Source organism: Myotis daubentonii, chromosome 16 (assembly GCF_963259705.1).
Source record: "Myotis daubentonii chromosome 16, mMyoDau2.1, whole genome shotgun sequence".
NCBI classification, from domain to species: Eukaryota; Metazoa; Chordata; class Mammalia; order Chiroptera; family Vespertilionidae; genus Myotis; species Myotis daubentonii.
Window position 1 is genome coordinate 1,981,306 of NC_081855.1, and position 18,694 is coordinate 1,999,999.

The following is an 18,694-nucleotide window of genomic DNA, read 5'->3' on the forward strand; positions in this document are numbered from 1 at the left end:
CTCTGTAAGCATGAACTCTTAATATTTGAAAGCACAGTCCCCTGAAACGCCACCGGAAGTACCCGGAGTTGTAAATACTACCAGTATTTTCGTCATTTCAGAGCTTTCACCTGGAAACCTCTGTGATTGAATAGGACAGTAAATGTAGTAAGAATCTATTTACGTGTACTTGAGGTGTTTCTTACACGTTCTTAATCATTTCTGGGAACTACCATTGTGTATTTTAACAGTTTTAACACAATTAGACAGTTTGCTTATCAGTATTTACCGGAATCATCACCATTTTAACTGATTCACACAAATAAAACGCAAAGCCAATCCTTCTTAATTGTAAAAATAAACACTATTCAAGTCATTCCAAGGCTTTGGACACCTATTCTGAGCTCTGTAAGCATGAACTCTTAATATGTGAAAGCACAGTCCCGTGAAAACGCCACCGGAAGTACCCGGAGTTGTAAATATTACCAGTATATTCGTCATTTCACAGTTTTACCAAAATTCTGAGCTCTGTAAGCATAATCTCTTAATATTTGGAAGCACAGTCCCATGAAAACGCCACCGGAAGTACCCGGAGTTGTAAATACTATGAGTATTTTCGTCATTACACAGCTTTCTACTGGAAACCTCCATCATTGAATACGACAGTAAATGTAGTAAGAATCTATTTACGTGTACTTGAGGTGTTTCTTACACGTTCTTAATCATTTCTGGGAACTATAATTGTGTATTTTAACAGTTTTACCAAAATTAGACAGTTTGCTTAGAAGTATTTACCGGAATCGTCACCATTTCAACTGATTCACACAGAAAAACGCCAAAGCCAATCCTCCGTAATTGTAAACATAAACACTATTCTCGTCATTCCAAGGCTTTGGACACCTATTCTGAGCTCTGTAAGCATGAACTCTTAATATTTGAAAGCACAGTTCCGTGAAAAAGCTACCGGAAGGACCCGGAGTTGTAAATATTACCAGTATTTTCTTCATTTCACAGCTTTCCACTGGAAACTTCCGTGATTGAATACGACAGTAAATGTAGTAAGAAGCTATTTACGTGTACTTGAGGTGTTTCTCACACGTTCTTAATCATTTCTGGGAACTATCATTGTGTATTTTAACAGTTTTACCAAAATTAGACAGTATGCTTAGAAGTACTTACCGGAATCGTCACCATTTCAACTGATTCACACAGAAAAACGCCAAAGCCAATTCTCCTTAATTGTAAACATAAACACTATTCTCGTCATTCCAAGGCTTTAGACACCTATTCTGAGCTCTGTAAGCATGAACTCTTAATATTTGAAAGAAAGTTCCGTGAAAATGCCACCGGAAGGACCCGGAGTTGTATATATTACCAGTATTTTCTTCATTTCAGAGCTTTCCACTGGAAACTTCCGTGATGGAATACGACAGTAAATGTAGTAAGAAGCTATTTACGTGTACTTGAGGTGTTTCTGACACGTTCTTAATCATTTCTGGGAACTATCATTGTGTATTTTAACAGTTTTACCAAAATTAGACAGTATGCTTAGAAGTACTTACCGGAATCGTCACCATTTCAACTGATTCACACAGAAAAACGCCAAAGCCAATTCTCCTTAATTGTAAACATAAACACTATTCTCGTCATTCCAAGGCTTTAGACACCAATTCTGAGCTCTGTAAGCATGAACTCTTAATATTTGAAAGCACAGTCCCCTGATAACGCCACCGGAAGTACCCGGAGTTGTAAATACTACCAGTATTTTCGTCATTTCACAGCTTTCACCTGGAAACCTCCGTGATTGAATAGGACAGTAAATGTAGTAAGAATCTATATACGTGTACTTGAGGTGTTTCTTACACGTTCTTAGTCATTTCTGGGAACTATCATTGTGTATTTTAACAGTTTTAACACAATTAGACAGTTTGCTTAGAAGTATTTACCGGAATCGTCACCATTTCAACTGATGCACACAGAAAAACGCCAAAGCCAATCCTCCGTAATTGTAAACATAAACACTATTCTCGTCATTCCAAGGCTTTGGACACCTATTCTGAGCTCTGTAAGCATGAACTCTTAATATTTGAAAACACAGTCCCGTGAAAACGCCACCGCCAGTACCCAGAGTTGTTAATACTACCAGTATTTTCGTCATTTCACAGCTTTCCCCTGAAACCTCCGTGATTGAATACGACAGTAAATGTAGTAAGAATCTCTTTACGTGTGCTTGAGGTTTTTCTTAAACGTTCTTAATCATATCTGGGAACTATCATTGTGTATTTTAACAGTTTTACCAAAATTAGACAGTTTGCTTAGAAGTATTCACCAGAATCGTCACCATTTCAAATGATTCACACAGAAAAATGCCAAAGCCAATCCTCCTTAATTGTAAACATAAACACTATTTTCGTCATTCCAAGGATTTGACCACCTATTCTGAGCTCTGTAAGCATGAACTCTTAATATTTGAAAGCACAGTCCCCTGAAACGCCACCGGAAGTACCCGGAGTTGTAAATACTACCAGTATTTTCGTCATTTCAGAGCTTTCACCTGGAAACCTCTGTGATTGAATAGGACAGTAAATGTAGTAAGAATCTATTTACGTGTACTTGAGGTGTTTCTTACACGTTCTTAATCATTTCTGGGAACTACCATTGTGTATTTTAACAGTTTTAACACAATTAGACAGTTTGCTTATCAGTATTTACCGGAATCATCACCATTTTAACTGATTCACACAAATAAAACGCAAAGCCAATCCTTCTTAATTGTAAAAATAAACACTATTCAAGTCATTCCAAGGCTTTGGACACCTATTCTGAGCTCTGTAAGCATGAACTCTTAATATGTGAAAGCACAGTCCCGTGAAAACGCCACCGGAAGTACCCGGAGTTGTAAATATTACCAGTATATTCGTCATTTCACAGTTTTACCAAAATTCTGAGCTCTGTAAGCATAAACTCTTAATATTTGAAAGCACAGTCCCATGAAAACGCCACCGGAAGTACCCGGAGTTGTAAATACTATGAGTATTTTCGTCATTACACAGCTTTCTACTGGAAACCTCCATCATTGAATACGACAGTAAATGTAGTAAGAATCTATTTACGTGTACTTGAGGTGTTTCTTACACGTTCTTAATCATTTCTGGGAACTATAATTGTGTATTTTAACAGTTTTACCAAAATTAGACAGTTTGCTTAGAAGTATTTACCGGAATCGTCACCATTTCAACTGATTCACACAGAAAAACGCCAAAGCCAATCCTCCGTAATTGTAAACATAAACACTATTCTCGTCATTCCAAGGCTTTGGACACCTATTCTGAGCTCTGTAAGCATGAACTCTTAATATTTGAAAGCACAGTTCCGTGAAAAAGCTACCGGAAGGACCCGGAGTTGTAAATATTACCAGTATTTTCTTCATTTCACAGCTTTCCACTGGAAACTTCCGTGATTGAATACGACAGTAAATGTAGTAAGAAGCTATTTACGTGTACTTGAGGTGTTTCTCACACGTTCTTAATCATTTCTGGGAACTATCATTGTGTATTTTAACAGTTTTACCAAAATTAGACAGTATGCTTAGAAGTACTTACCGGAATCGTCACCATTTCAACTGATTCACACAGAAAAACGCCAAAGCCAATTCTCCTTAATTGTAAACATAAACACTATTCTCGTCATTCCAAGGCTTTAGACACCAATTCTGAGCTCTGTAAGCATGAACTCTTAATATTTGAAAGCACAGTCCCCTGAAAATGCCACCGGAAGTACCCGGAGTTGTAAATACTACAAGTATTTTCGTCATTTCACAGCTTTCACCTGGAAACCTCCGTGATTGAATAGGACAGTAAATGTAGTAAGAATCTATTTACGTGTACTTGAGGTGTTTCTTACACGTTCTTAGTCATTTCTGGGAACTATCATTGTGTATTTTAACAGTTTTAACACAATTAGACAGTTTGCTTAGAAGTATTTACCGGAATCGTCACCATTTCAACTGATGCACACAGAAAAACGCCAAAGCCAATCCTCCGTAATTGTAAACATAAACACTATTCTCGTCATTCCAAGGCTTTGGACACCTATTCTGAGCTCTGTAAGCATGAACTCTTAATATTTGAAAGCAAAGTTCCGTGAAAATGCCACCGGAAGGACCCGGAGTTGTAAATATTACCAGTATTTTCTTCATTTCACAGCTTTCCACTGGAAACTTCCCTGATGGAATACGACAGTAAATGTAGTAAGAAGCTATTTACGTGTACTTGAGGTGTTTCTCACACGTTCTTAATCATTTCTGGGAACTCTCATTGTGTATTTTAACAGTTTTACCAAAATTAGACAGTATGCTTAGAAGTACTTACCGGAATCGTCACCATTTCAACTGATTCACACAGAAAAACGCCAAAGCCAATTCTCCTTAATTGTAAACATAAACACTATTCTCGTCATTCCAAGGCTTTAGACACCAATTCTGAGCTCTGTAAGCATGAACTCTTAATATTTGAAAGCACAGTCCCCTGATAACGCCACCGGAAGTACCCGGAGTTGTAAATACTACCAGTATTTTCGTCATTTCACAGCTTTCACCTGGAAACCTCCGTGATTGAATAGGACAGTAAAAGTAGTAAGAATCTATATACGTGTACTTGAGGTGTTTCTTACACGTTCTTAGTCATTTCTGGGAACTATCATTGTGTATTTTAACAGTTTTAACACAATTAGACAGTTTGCTTAGAAGTATTTACCGGAATCGTCACCATTTCAACTGATGCACACAGAAAAACGCCAAAGCCAATCCTCCGTAATTGTAAACATAAACACTATTCTCGTCATTCCAAGGCTTTGGACACCTATTCTGAGCTCTGTAAGCATGAACTCTTAATATTTGAAAACACAGTCCCGTGAAAATGCCACCGCCAGTACCCAGAGTTGTTAATACTACCAGTATTTTCTTCATTTCACAGCTTTCCCCTGAAACCTCCGTGATTGAATACGACAGTAAATGTAGTAAGAATCTCTTTACGTGTGCTTGAGGTTTTTCTTAAACGTTCTTAATCATATCTGGGAACTATCATTGTGTATTTTAACAGTTTTACCAAAATTAGACAGTTTGCTTAGAAGTATTCACCGGAATCGTCACCATTTCAAATGATTCACACAGAAAAATGCCAAAGCCAATCCTCCTTAATTGTAAACATAAACACTATTTTCGTCATTCCAAGGATTTGACCACCTATTCTGACCTCTGTAAGCATGAACTCTTAATATTTGAAAGCACAGTCCCCTGAAACGCCACCGGAAGTACCCGGAGTTGTAAATACTACCAGTATTTTCGTCATTTCACAGCTTTCACCTGGAAACCTCTGTGATTGAATAGGACAGTAAATGTAGTAAGAATCTATTTACGTGTACTTGAGGTGTTTCTTACACGTTCTTAATCATTTCTGGGAACTACCATTGTGTATTTTAACAGTTTTAACACAATTAGACAGTTTGCTTATCAGTATTTACCGGAATCATCACCATTTTAACTGATTCACACAAATAAAACGCAAAGCCAATCCTTCTTAATTGTAAAAATAAACACTATTCAAGTCATTCCAAGGCTTTGGACACCTATTCTGAGCTCTGTAAGCATGAACTCTTAATATGTGAAAGCACAGTCCCGTGAAAACGCCACCGGAAGTACCCGGAGTTGTAAATATTACCAGTATATTCGTCATTTCACAGTTTTACCAAAATTCTGAGCTCTGTAAGCATAAACTCTTAATATTTGAAAGCACAGTCCCATGAAAACGCCACCGGAAGTACCCGGAGTTGTAAATACTATGAGTATTTTCGTCATTACACAGCTTTCTACTGGAAACCTCCATCATTGAATACGACAGTAAATGTAGTAAGAATCTATTTACGTGTACTTGAGGTGTTTCTTACACGTTCTTAATCATTTCTGGGAACTATAATTGTGTATTTTAACAGTTTTACCAAAATTAGACAGTTTGCTTAGAAGTATTTACCGGAATCGTCACCATTTCAACTGATTCACACAGAAAAACGCCAAAGCCAATCCTCCGTAATTGTAAACATAAACACTATTCTCGTCATTCCAAGGCTTTGGACACCTATTCTGAGCTCTGTAAGCATGAACTCTTAATATTTGAAAGCACAGTTCCGTGAAAAAGCTACCGGAAGGACCCGGAGTTGTAAATATTACCAGTATTTTCTTCATTTCACAGCTTTCCACTGGAAACTTCCGTGATTGAATACGACAGTAAATGTAGTAAGAAGCTATTTACGTGTACTTGAGGTGTTTCTCACACGTTCTTAATCATTTCTGGGAACTATCATTGTGTATTTTAACAGTTTTACCAAAATTAGACAGTATGCTTAGAAGTACTTACCGGAATCGTCACCATTTCAACTGATTCACACAGAAAAACGCCAAAGCCAATTCTCCTTAATTGTAAACATAAACACTATTCTCGTCATTCCAAGGCTTTAGACACCAATTCTGAGCTCTGTAAGCATGAACTCTTAATATTTGAAAGCACAGTCCCCTGAAAATGCCACCGGAAGTACCCGGAGTTGTAAATACTACAAGTATTTTCGTCATTTCACAGCTTTCACCTGGAAACCTCCGTGATTGAATAGGACAGTAAATGTAGTAAGAATCTATTTACGTGTACTTGAGGTGTTTCTTACACGTTCTTAGTCATTTCTGGGAACTATCATTGTGTATTTTAACAGTTTTAACACAATTAGACAGTTTGCTTAGAAGTATTTACCGGAATCGTCACCATTTCAACTGATGCACACAGAAAAACGCCAAAGCCAATCCTCCGTAATTGTAAACATAAACACTATTCTCGTCATTCCAAGGCTTTGGACACCTATTCTGAGCTCTGTAAGCATGAACTCTTAATATTTGAAAGCAAAGTTCCGTGAAAATGCCACCGGAAGGACCCGGAGTTGTAAATATTACCAGTATTTTCTTCATTTCACAGCTTTCCACTGGAAACTTCCGTGATGGAATACGACAGTAAATGTAGTAAGAAGCTATTTACGTGTACTTGAGGTGTTTCTCACACGTTCTTAATCATTTCTGGGAACTCTCATTGTGTATTTTAACAGTTTTACCAAAATTAGACAGTATGCTTAGAAGTACTTACCGGAATCGTCACCATTTCAACTGATTCACACAGAAAAACGCCAAAGCCAATTCTCCTTAATTGTAAACATAAACACTATTCTCGTCATTCCAAGGCTTTAGACACCAATTCTGAGCTCTGTAAGCATGAACTCTTAATATTTGAAAGCACAGTCCCCTGATAACGCCACCGGAAGTACCCGGAGTTGTAAATACTACCAGTATTTTCGTCATTTCACAGCTTTCACCTGGAAACCTCCGTGATTGAATAGGACAGTAAAAGTAGTAAGAATCTATATACGTGTACTTGAGGTGTTTCTTACACGTTCTTAGTCATTTCTGGGAACTATCATTGTGTATTTTAACAGTTTTAACACAATTAGACAGTTTGCTTAGAAGTATTTACCGGAATCGTCACCATTTCAACTGATGCACACAGAAAAACGCCAAAGCCAATCCTCCGTAATTGTAAACATAAACACTATTCTCGTCATTCCAAGGCTTTGGACACCTATTCTGAGCTCTGTAAGCATGAACTCTTAATATTTGAAAACACAGTCCCGTGAAAACGCCACCGCCAGTACCCAGAGTTGTTAATACTACCAGTATTTTCTTCATTTCACAGCTTTCCCCTGAAACCTCCGTGATTGAATACGACAGTAAATGTAGTAAGAATCTCTTTACGTGTGCTTGAGGTTTTTCTTAAACGTTCTTAATCATATCTGGGAACTATCATTGTGTATTTTAACAGTTTTACCAAAATTAGACAGTTTGCTTAGAAGTATTTACCGGAATCGTCACCATTTCAACTGATGCACACAGAAAAACGCCAAAGCCAATCCTCCGTAATTGTAAACATAAACACTATTCTCGTCATTCCAAGGCTTTGGACACCTATTCTGAGCTCTGTAAGCATGAACTCTTAATATTTGAAAACAAAGTTCCGTGAAAATGCCACCGGAAGGACCCGGAGTTGTAAATATTACCAGTATTTTCTTCATTTCACAGCTTTCCACTGGAAACTTCCGTGATGGAATACGACAGTAAATGTAGTAAGAAGCTATTTACGTGTACTTGAGGTGTTTCTCACACGTTCTTAATCATTTCTGGGAACTCTCATTGTGTATTTTAACAGTTTTACCAAAATTAGACAGTATGCTTAGAAGTACTTACCGGAATCGTCACCATTTCAACTGATTCACACAGAAAAACGCCAAAGCCAATTCTCCTTAATTGTAAACATAAACACTATTCTCGTCATTCCAAGGCTTTAGACACCAATTCTGAGCTCTATAAGCATGAACTCTTAATATTTGAAAGCACAGTCCCCTGATAACGCCACCGGAAGTACCCGGAGTTGTAAATACTACCAGTATTTTCGTCATTTCACAGCTTTCACCTGGAAACCTCCGTGATTGAATAGGACAGTAAAAGTAGTAAGAATCTATATACGTGTACTTGAGGTGTTTCTTACACGTTCTTAGTCATTTCTGGGAACTATCATTGTGTATTTTAACAGTTTTAACACAATTAGACAGTTTGCTTAGAAGTATTTACCGGAATCGTCACCATTTCAACTGATGCACACAGAAAAACGCCAAAGCCAATCCTCCGTAATTGTAAACATAAACACTATTCTCGTCATTCCAAGGCTTTGGACACCTATTCTGAGCTCTGTAAGCATGAACTCTTAATATTTGAAAACACAGTCCCGTGAAAACGCCACCGCCAGTACCCAGAGTTGTTAATACTACCAGTATTTTCTTCATTTCACAGCTTTCCCCTGAAACCTCCGTGATTGAATACGACAGTAAATGTAGTAAGAATCTCTTTACGTGTGCTTGAGGTGTTTCTTACACGTTCTTAATCATTTCTGGGAACTACCATTGTGTATTTTAACAGTTTTAACACAATTAGACAGTTTGCTTATCAGTATTTACCGGAATCATCGCCATTTTAACTGATTCACACAAATAAAACGCAAAGCCAATCCTTCTTAATTGTAAAAATAAACACTATTCAAGTCATTCCAAGGCTTTGGACACCTATTCTGAGCTCTGTAAGCATGAACTCTTAATATGTGAAAGCACAGTCCCGTGAAAACGCCACCGGAAGTACCCGGAGTTGTAAATATTACCAGTATATTCGTCATTTCACAGTTTTACCAAAATTCTGAGCTCTGTAAGCATAAACTCTTAATATTTGAAAGCACAGTCCCATGAAAACGCCACCGGAAGTACCCGGAGTTGTAAATACTATGAGTATTTTCGTCATTACACAGCTTTCTACTGGAAACCTCCATCATTGAATACGACAGTAAATGTAGTAAGAATCTATTTACGTGTACTTGAGGTGTTTCTTACACGTTCTTAATCATTTCTGGGAACTATAATTGTGTATTTTAACAGTTTTACCAAAATTAGACAGTTTGCTTAGAAGTATTTACCGGAATCGTCACCATTTCAACTGATTCACACAGAAAAACGCCAAAGCCAATCCTCCGTAATTGTAAACATAAACACTATTCTCGTCATTCCAAGGCTTTGGACACCTATTCTGAGCTCTGTAAGCATGAACTCTTAATATTTGAAAGCACAGTTCCGTGAAAAAGCTACCGGAAGGACCCGGAGTTGTAAATATTTCCAGTATTTTCTTCATTTCACAGCTTTCCACTGGAAACTTCCGTGATTGAATACGACAGTAAATGTAGTAAGAAGCTATTTACGTGTACTTGAGGTGTTTCTCACACGTTCTTAATCATTTCTGGGAACTATCATTGTGTATTTTAACAGTTTTACCAAAATTAGACAGTATGCTTAGAAGTACTTACCGGAATCGTCACCATTTCAACTGATTCACACAGAAAAACGCCAAAGCCAATTCTCCTTAATTGTAAACATAAACACTATTCTCGTCATTCCAAGGCTTTAGACACCAATTCTGAGCTCTGTAAGCATGAACTCTTAATATTTGAAAGCACAGTCCCCTGAAAATGCCACCGGAAGTACCCGGAGTTGTAAATACTACCAGTATTTTCGTCATTTCACAGCTTTCACCTGGAAACCTCCGTGATTGAATAGGACAGTAAATGTAGTAAGAATCTATTTACGTGTACTTGAGGTGTTTCTTACACGTTCTTAGTCATTTCTGGGAACTATCATTGTGTATTTTAACAGTTTTAACACAATTAGACAGTTTGCTTAGAAGTATTTACCGGAATCGTCACCATTTCAACTGATGCACACAGAAAAACGCCAAAGCCAATCCTCCGTAATTGTAAACATAAACACTATTCTCGTCATTCCAAGGCTTTGGACACCTATTCTGAGCTCTGTAAGCATGAACTCTTAATATTTGAAAGCAAAGTTCCGTGAAAATGCCACCGGAAGGACCCGGAGTTGTAAATATTACCAGTATTTTCTTCATTTCACAGCTTTCCACTGGAAACTTCCGTGATGGAATACGACAGTAAATGTAGTAAGAAGCTATTTACGTGTACTTGAGGTGTTTCTCACACGTTCTTAATCATTTCTGGGAACTCTCATTGTGTATTTTAACAGTTTTACCAAAATTAGACAGTATGCTTAGAAGTACTTACCGGAATCGTCACCATTTCAACTGATTCACACAGAAAAACGCCAAAGCCAATTCTCCTTAATTGTAAACATAAACACTATTCTCGTCATTCCAAGGCTTTAGACACCAATTCTGAGCTCTGTAAGCATGAACTCTTAATATTTGAAAGCACAGTCCCCTGATAACGCCACCGGAAGTACCCGGAGTTGTAAATACTACCAGTATTTTCGTCATTTCACAGCTTTCACCTGGAAACCTCCGTGATTGAATAGGACAGTAAAAGTAGTAAGAATCTATATACGTGTACTTGAGGTGTTTCTTACACGTTCTTAGTCATTTCTGGGAACTATCATTGTGTATTTTAACAGTTTTAACACAATTAGACAGTTTGCTTAGAAGTATTTACCGGAATCGTCACCATTTCAACTGATGCACACAGAAAAACGCCAAAGCCAATCCTCCGTAATTGTAAACATAAACACTATTCTCGTCATTCCAAGGCTTTGGACACCTATTCTGAGCTCTGTAAGCATGAACTCTTAATATTTGAAAACACAGTCCCGTGAAAACGCCACCGCCAGTACCCAGAGTTGTTAATACTACCAGTATTTTCTTCATTTCACAGCTTTCCCCTGAAACCTCCGTGATTGAATACGACAGTAAATGTAGTAAGAATCTCTTTACGTGTGCTTGAGGTTTTTCTTAAACGTTCTTAATCATATCTGGGAACTATCATTGTGTATTTTAACAGTTTTACCAAAATTAGACAGTTTGCTTAGAAGTATTTACCGGAATCGTCACCATTTCAACTGATGCACACAGAAAAACGCCAAAGCCAATCCTCCGTAATTGTAAACATAAACACTATTCTCGTCATTCCAAGGCTTTGGACACCTATTCTGAGCTCTGTAACCATGAACTCTTAATATTTGAAAGCAAAGTTCCGTGAAAATGCCACCGGAAGGACCCGGAGTTGTAAATATTACCAGTATTTTCTTCATTTCACAGCTTTCCACTGGAAACTTCCGTGATGGAATACGACAGTAAATGTAGTAAGAAGCTATTTACGTGTACTTGAGGTGTTTCTCACACGTTCTTAATCATTTCTGGGAACTCTCATTGTGTATTTTAACAGTTTTACCAAAATTAGACAGTATGCTTAGAAGTACTTACCGGAATCGTCACCATTTCAACTGATTCACACAGAAAAACGCCAAAGCCAATTCTCCTTAATTGTAAACATAAACACTATTCTCGTCATTCCAAGGCTTTAGACACCAATTCTGAGCTCTATAAGCATGAACTCTTAATATTTGAAAGCACAGTCCCCTGATAACGCCACCGGAAGTACCCGGAGTTGTAAATACTACCAGTATTTTCGTCATTTCACAGCTTTCACCTGGAAACCTCCGTGATTGAATAGGACAGTAAAAGTAGTAAGAATCTATATACGTGTACTTGAGGTGTTTCTTACACGTTCTTAGTCATTTCTGGGAACTATCATTGTGTATTTTAACAGTTTTAACACAATTAGACAGTTTGCTTAGAAGTATTTACCGGAATCGTCACCATTTCAACTGATGCACACAGAAAAACGCCAAAGCCAATCCTCCGTAATTGTAAACATAAACACTATTCTCGTCATTCCAAGGCTTTGGACACCTATTCTGAGCTCTGTAAGCATGAACTCTTAATATTTGAAAACACAGTCCCGTGAAAACGCCACCGCCAGTACCCAGAGTTGTTAATACTACCAGTATTTTCTTCATTTCACAGCTTTCCCCTGAAACCTCCGTGATTGAATACGACAGTAAATGTAGTAAGAATCTCTTTACGTGTGCTTGAGGTTTTTCTTAAACGTTCTTAATCATATCTGGGAACTATCATTGTGTATTTTAACAGTTTTACCAAAATTAGACAGTTTGCTTAGAAGTATTCACCGGAATCGTCACCATTTCAAATGATTCACACAGAAAAATGCCAAAGCCAATCCTCCTTAATTGTAAACATAAACACTATTTTCGTCATTCCAAGGATTTGACCACCTATTCTGAGCTCTGTAAGCATGAACTCTTAATATTTGAAAGCACAGTCCCCTGAAACGCCACCGGAAGTACCCGGAGTTGTAAATACTACCAGTATTTTCGTCATTTCACAGCTTTCACCTGGAAACCTCTGTGATTGAATAGGACAGTAAATGTAGTAAGAATCTATTTACGTGTACTTGAGGTGTTTCTTACACGTTCTTAATCATTTCTGGGAACTACCATTGTGTATTTTAACAGTTTTAACACAATTAGACAGTTTGCTTATCAGTATTTACCGGAATCATCGCCATTTTAACTGATTCACACAAATAAAACGCAAAGCCAATCCTTCTTAATTGTAAAAATAAACACTATTCAAGTCATTCCAAGGCTTTGGACACCTATTCTGAGCTCTGTAAGCATGAACTCTTAATATGTGAAAGCACAGTCCCGTGAAAACGCCACCGGAAGTACCCGGAGTTGTAAATATTACCAGTATATTCGTCATTTCACAGTTTTACCAAAATTCTGAGCTCTGTAAGCATAAACTCTTAATATTTGAAAGCACAGTCCCATGAAAACGCCACCGGAAGTACCCGGAGTTGTAAATACTATGAGTATTTTCGTCATTACACAGCTTTCTACTGGAAACCTCCATCATTGAATACGACAGTAAATGTAGTAAGAATCTATTTACGTGTACTTGAGGTGTTTCTTACACGTTCTTAATCATTTCTGGGAACTATAATTGTGTATTTTAACAGTTTTACCAAAATTAGACAGTTTGCTTAGAAGTATTTACCGGAATCGTCACCATTTCAACTGATTCACACAGAAAAACGCCAAAGCCAATCCTCCGTAATTGTAAACATAAACACTATTCTCGTCATTCCAAGGCTTTGGACACCTATTCTGAGCTCTGTAAGCATGAACTCTTAATATTTGAAAGCACAGTTCCGTGAAAAAGCTACCGGAAGGACCCGGAGTTGTAAATATTACCAGTATTTTCTTCATTTCACAGCTTTCCACTGGAAACTTCCGTGATTGAATACGACAGTAAATGTAGTAAGAAGCTATTTACGTGTACTTGAGGTGTTTCTCACACGTTCTTAATCATTTCTGGGAACTATCATTGTGTATTTTAACAGTTTTACCAAAATTAGACAGTATGCTTAGAAGTACTTACCGGAATCGTCACCATTTCAACTGATTCACACAGAAAAACGCCAAAGCCAATTCTCCTTAATTGTAAACATAAACACTATTCTCGTCATTCCAAGGCTTTAGACACCAATTCTGAGCTCTGTAAGCATGAACTCTTAATATTTGAAAGCACAGTCCCCTGAAAATGCCACCGGAAGTACCCGGAGTTGTAAATACTACAAGTATTTTCGTCATTTCACAGCTTTCACCTGGAAACCTCCGTGATTGAATAGGACAGTAAATGTAGTAAGAATCTATTTACGTGTACTTGAGGTGTTTCTTACACGTTCTTAGTCATTTCTGGGAACTATCATTGTGTATTTTAACAGTTTTAACACAATTAGACAGTTTGCTTAGAAGTATTTACCGGAATCGTCACCATTTCAACTGATGCACACAGAAAAACGCCAAAGCCAATCCTCCGTAATTGTAAACATAAACACTATTCTCGTCATTCCAAGGCTTTGGACACCTATTCTGAGCTCTGTAAGCATGAACTCTTAATATTTGAAAACACAGTCCCGTGAAAACGCCACCGCCAGTACCCAGAGTTGTTAATACTACCAGTATTTTCGTCATTTCACAGCTTTCCCCTGGAAACCTCCGTGATTGAATACGACAGTAAATGTAGTAAGAATCTCTTTACGTGTGCTTGAGGTTTTTCTTAAACGTTCTTAATCATATCTGGGAACTATCATTGTGTATTTTAACAGTTTTACCAAAATTAGACACTTTGCTTAGAAGTATTTACCGGAATCGTAACCATTTCAACTGATTCACACAGAAAAATGCCAAAGCCAATCCTCCTTAATTGTAAACATAAACACTATTCTCGTCATTCCAAGGATTTGACCACCTATTCTGAGCTCTGTAAGCATGAACTCTTAATATTTGAAAGCACAGTCCCCTGAAACGCCACCGGAAGTACCCGGAGTTGTAAATACTACCAGTATTTTCGTCATTTCACAGCTTTCACCTGGAAACCTCTGTGATTGAATAGGACAGTAAATGTAGTAAGAATCTATTTACGTGTACTTGAGGTGTTTCTTACACGTTCTTAATCATTTCTGGGAACTACCATTGTGTATTTTAACAGTTTTAACACAATTAGACAGTTTGCTTATCAGTATTTACCGGAATCATCACCATTTTAACTGATTCACACAAATAAAACGCAAAGCCAATCCTTCTTAATTGTAAAAATAAACACTATTCAAGTCATTCCAAGGCTTTGGACACCTATTCTGAGCTCTGTAAGCATGAACTCTTAATATGTGAAAGCACAGTCCCGTGAAAACGCCACCGGAAGTACCCGGAGTTGTAAATATTACCAGTATATTCGTCATTTCACAGTTTTACCAAAATTCTGAGCTCTGTAAGCATAAACTCTTAATATTTGAAAGCACAGTCCCATGAAAACGCCACCGGAAGTACCCGGAGTTGTAAATACTACGAGTATTTTCGTCATTACACAGCTTTCTACTGGAAACCTCCATCATTGAATACGACAGTAAATGTAGTAAGAATCTATTTACGTGTACTTGAGGTGTTTCTTACACGTTCTTAATCATTTCTGGGAACTATAATTGTGTATTTTAACAGTTTTACCAAAATTAGACAGTTTGCTTAGAAGTATTTCCCGGAATCGTCACCATTTCAACTGATTCACACAGAAAAACGCCAAAGCCAATCCTCCTTAATTGTAAACATAAACACTATTCTCGTCATTCCAATGCTTTGGACACCTATTCTGAGCTCTGTAAGCATGAACTCTTAATATTTGAAAGCACAGTTCCGTGAAAAAGCCACCGGAAGGACCCGGAGTTGTAAATATTACCAGTATTTTCTTCATTTCACAGCTTTCCACTGGAAACTTCCGTGATTGAATAGGACAGTAAATGTAGTAAGAAGCTATTTACGTGTACTTGAGGTGTTTCTGACACGTTCTTAATCATTTCTGGGAACTATCATTGTGTATTTTAACAGTTTTACCAAAATTAGACAGTATGCTTAGAAGTACTTACCGGAATCGACACCATTTCAACTGATTCACACAGAAAAACGCCAAAGCCAATTCTCCTTAATTGTAAACATAAACACTATTCTCGTCATTCCAAGGCTTTAGACACCTATTCTGAGCTCTGTAAGAATGAACTCTTAATATTTGAAAGCAAAGTTCCGTGAAAATGCCACCGGAAGGACCCGGAGTTGTAAATATTACCAGTATTTTCTTCATTTCACAGCTTTCCACTGGAAACTTCCGTGATGGAATACGACAGTAAATGTAGTAAGAAGCTATTTACGTGTACTTGAGGTGTTTCTCACACGTTCTTAATCATTTCTGGGAACTATCATTGTGTATTTTAACAGTTTTACCAAAATTAGACAGTATGCTTAGAAGTACTTACCGGAATCGTCACCATTTCAACTGATTCACACAGAAAAACGCCAAAGCCAATTCTCCTTAATTGTAAACATAAACACTATTCTCGTCATTCCAAGGCTTTAGACACCAATTCTGAGCTCTGTAAGCATGAACTCTTAATATTTGAAAGCACAGTCCCCTGAAAACGCCACCGGAAGTACCCGGAGTTGTAAATACTACCAGTATTTTCGTCATTTCACAGCTTTCACCTGGAAACCTCCGTGATTGAATAGGACAGTAAATGTAGTAAGAATCTATATAGGTGTACTTGAGGTGTTTCTTACACGTTCTTAGTCATTTCTGGGAACTATCATTGTGTATTTTAACAGTTTTAACACAATTAGACAGTTTGCTTAGAAGTATTTACCGGAATCGTCACCATTTCAACTGATGCACACAGAAAAACGCCAAAGCCAATCCTCCGTAATTGTAAACATAAACACTATTCTCGTCATTCCAAGGCTTTGGACACCTATTCTGAGCTCTGTAAGCATGAACTCTTAATATTTGAAAGCACAGTTCCGTGAAAAAGCTACCGGAAGGACCCGGAGTTGTAAATATTACCAGTATTTTCTTCATTTCACAGCTTTCCACTGGAAACTTCCGTGATTGAATACGACAGTAAATGTAGTAAGAAGCTATTTACGTGTACTTGAGGTGTTTCTCACACGTTCTTAATCATTTCTGGGAACTATCATTGTGTATTTTAACAGTTTTACCAAAATTAGACAGTTTGCTTAGAAGTATTTACCGGAATCGTCACCATTTCAACTGATTCACACAGAAAAACGCCAAAGCCAATCCTCCTTAATTGTAAACATAAACACAATTCTCGTCATTCCAAGGCTTTGGACACCTATTCTGAGCTCTGTAAGCATGAACTCTTAATATTTGAAAGCACAGTTCCGTGAAAAAGCCACCGGAAGGACCCGGAGTTGTAAATATTACCAGTATTTTCTTCATTTCACAGCTTTCCACTGGAAACTTCCGTGATTAAATACGACAGTAAATGTAGTAAGAAGCTATTTACGTGTACTTGAGGTGTTTCTGACACGTTCTTAATCATTTCTGGGAACTATCATTGTGTATTTTAACAGTTTTACCAAAATTAGACAGTATGCTTAGAAGTACTTACCGGAATCGACACCATTTCAACTGATTCACACAGAAAAACGCCAAAGCCAATTCTCCTTAATTGTAAACATAAACACTATTCTCGTCATTCCAAGGCTTTAGACACCTATTCTGAGCTCTGTAAGAATGAACTCTTAATATTTGAAAGCAAAGTTCCGTGAAAATGCCACCGGAAGGACCCGGAGTTGTAAATATTACCAGTATTTTCTTCATTTCACAGCTTTCCACTGGAAACTTCCGTGATGGAATACGACAGTAAATGTAGTAAGAAGCTATTTACGTGTACTTGAGGTGTTTCTCACACGTTCTTAATCATTTCTGGGAACTATCATTGTGTATTTTAACAGTTTTACCAAAATTAGACAGTATGCTTAGAAGTACTTACCGGAATCGTCACCATTTCAACTGATTCACACAGAAAAACGCCAAAGCCAATTCTCCTTAATTGTAAACATAAACACTATTCTCGTCATTCCAAGGCTTTAGACACCAATTCTGAGCTCTGTAAGCATGAACTCTTAATATTTGAAAGCACAGTCCCCTGAAAACGCCACCGGAAGTACCCGGAGTTGTAAATACTACCAGTATTTTCGTCATTTCACAGCTTTCACCTGGAAACCTCCGTGATTGAATAGGACAGTAAATGTAGTAAGAATCTATATAGGTGTACTTGAGGTGTTTCTTACACGTTCTTAGTCATTTCTGGGAACTATCATTGTGTATTTTAACAGTTTTAACACAATTAGACAGTTTGCTTAGAAGTATTTACCGGAATCGTCACCATTTCAACTGATGCACACAGAAAAACGCCAAAGCCAATCCTCCGTAATTGTAAACATAAACACTATTCTCGTCATTCCAAGGCTTTGGACACCTATTCTGAGCTCTGTAAGCATGAACTCTTAATATTTGAAAGCACAGTTCCGTGAAAAAGCTACCGGAAGGACCCGGAGTTGTAAATATTACCAGTATTTTCTTCATTTCACAGCTTTCCACTGGAAACTTCCGTGATTGAATACGACAGTAAATGTAGTAAGAAGCTATTTACGTGTACTTGAGGTGTTTCTCACACGTTCTTAATCATTTCTGGGAACTATCATTGTGTATTTTAACAGTTTTACCAAAATTAGACAGTATGCTTAGAAGTACTTACCGGAATCGTCACCATTTCAACTGATTCACACAGAAAAACGC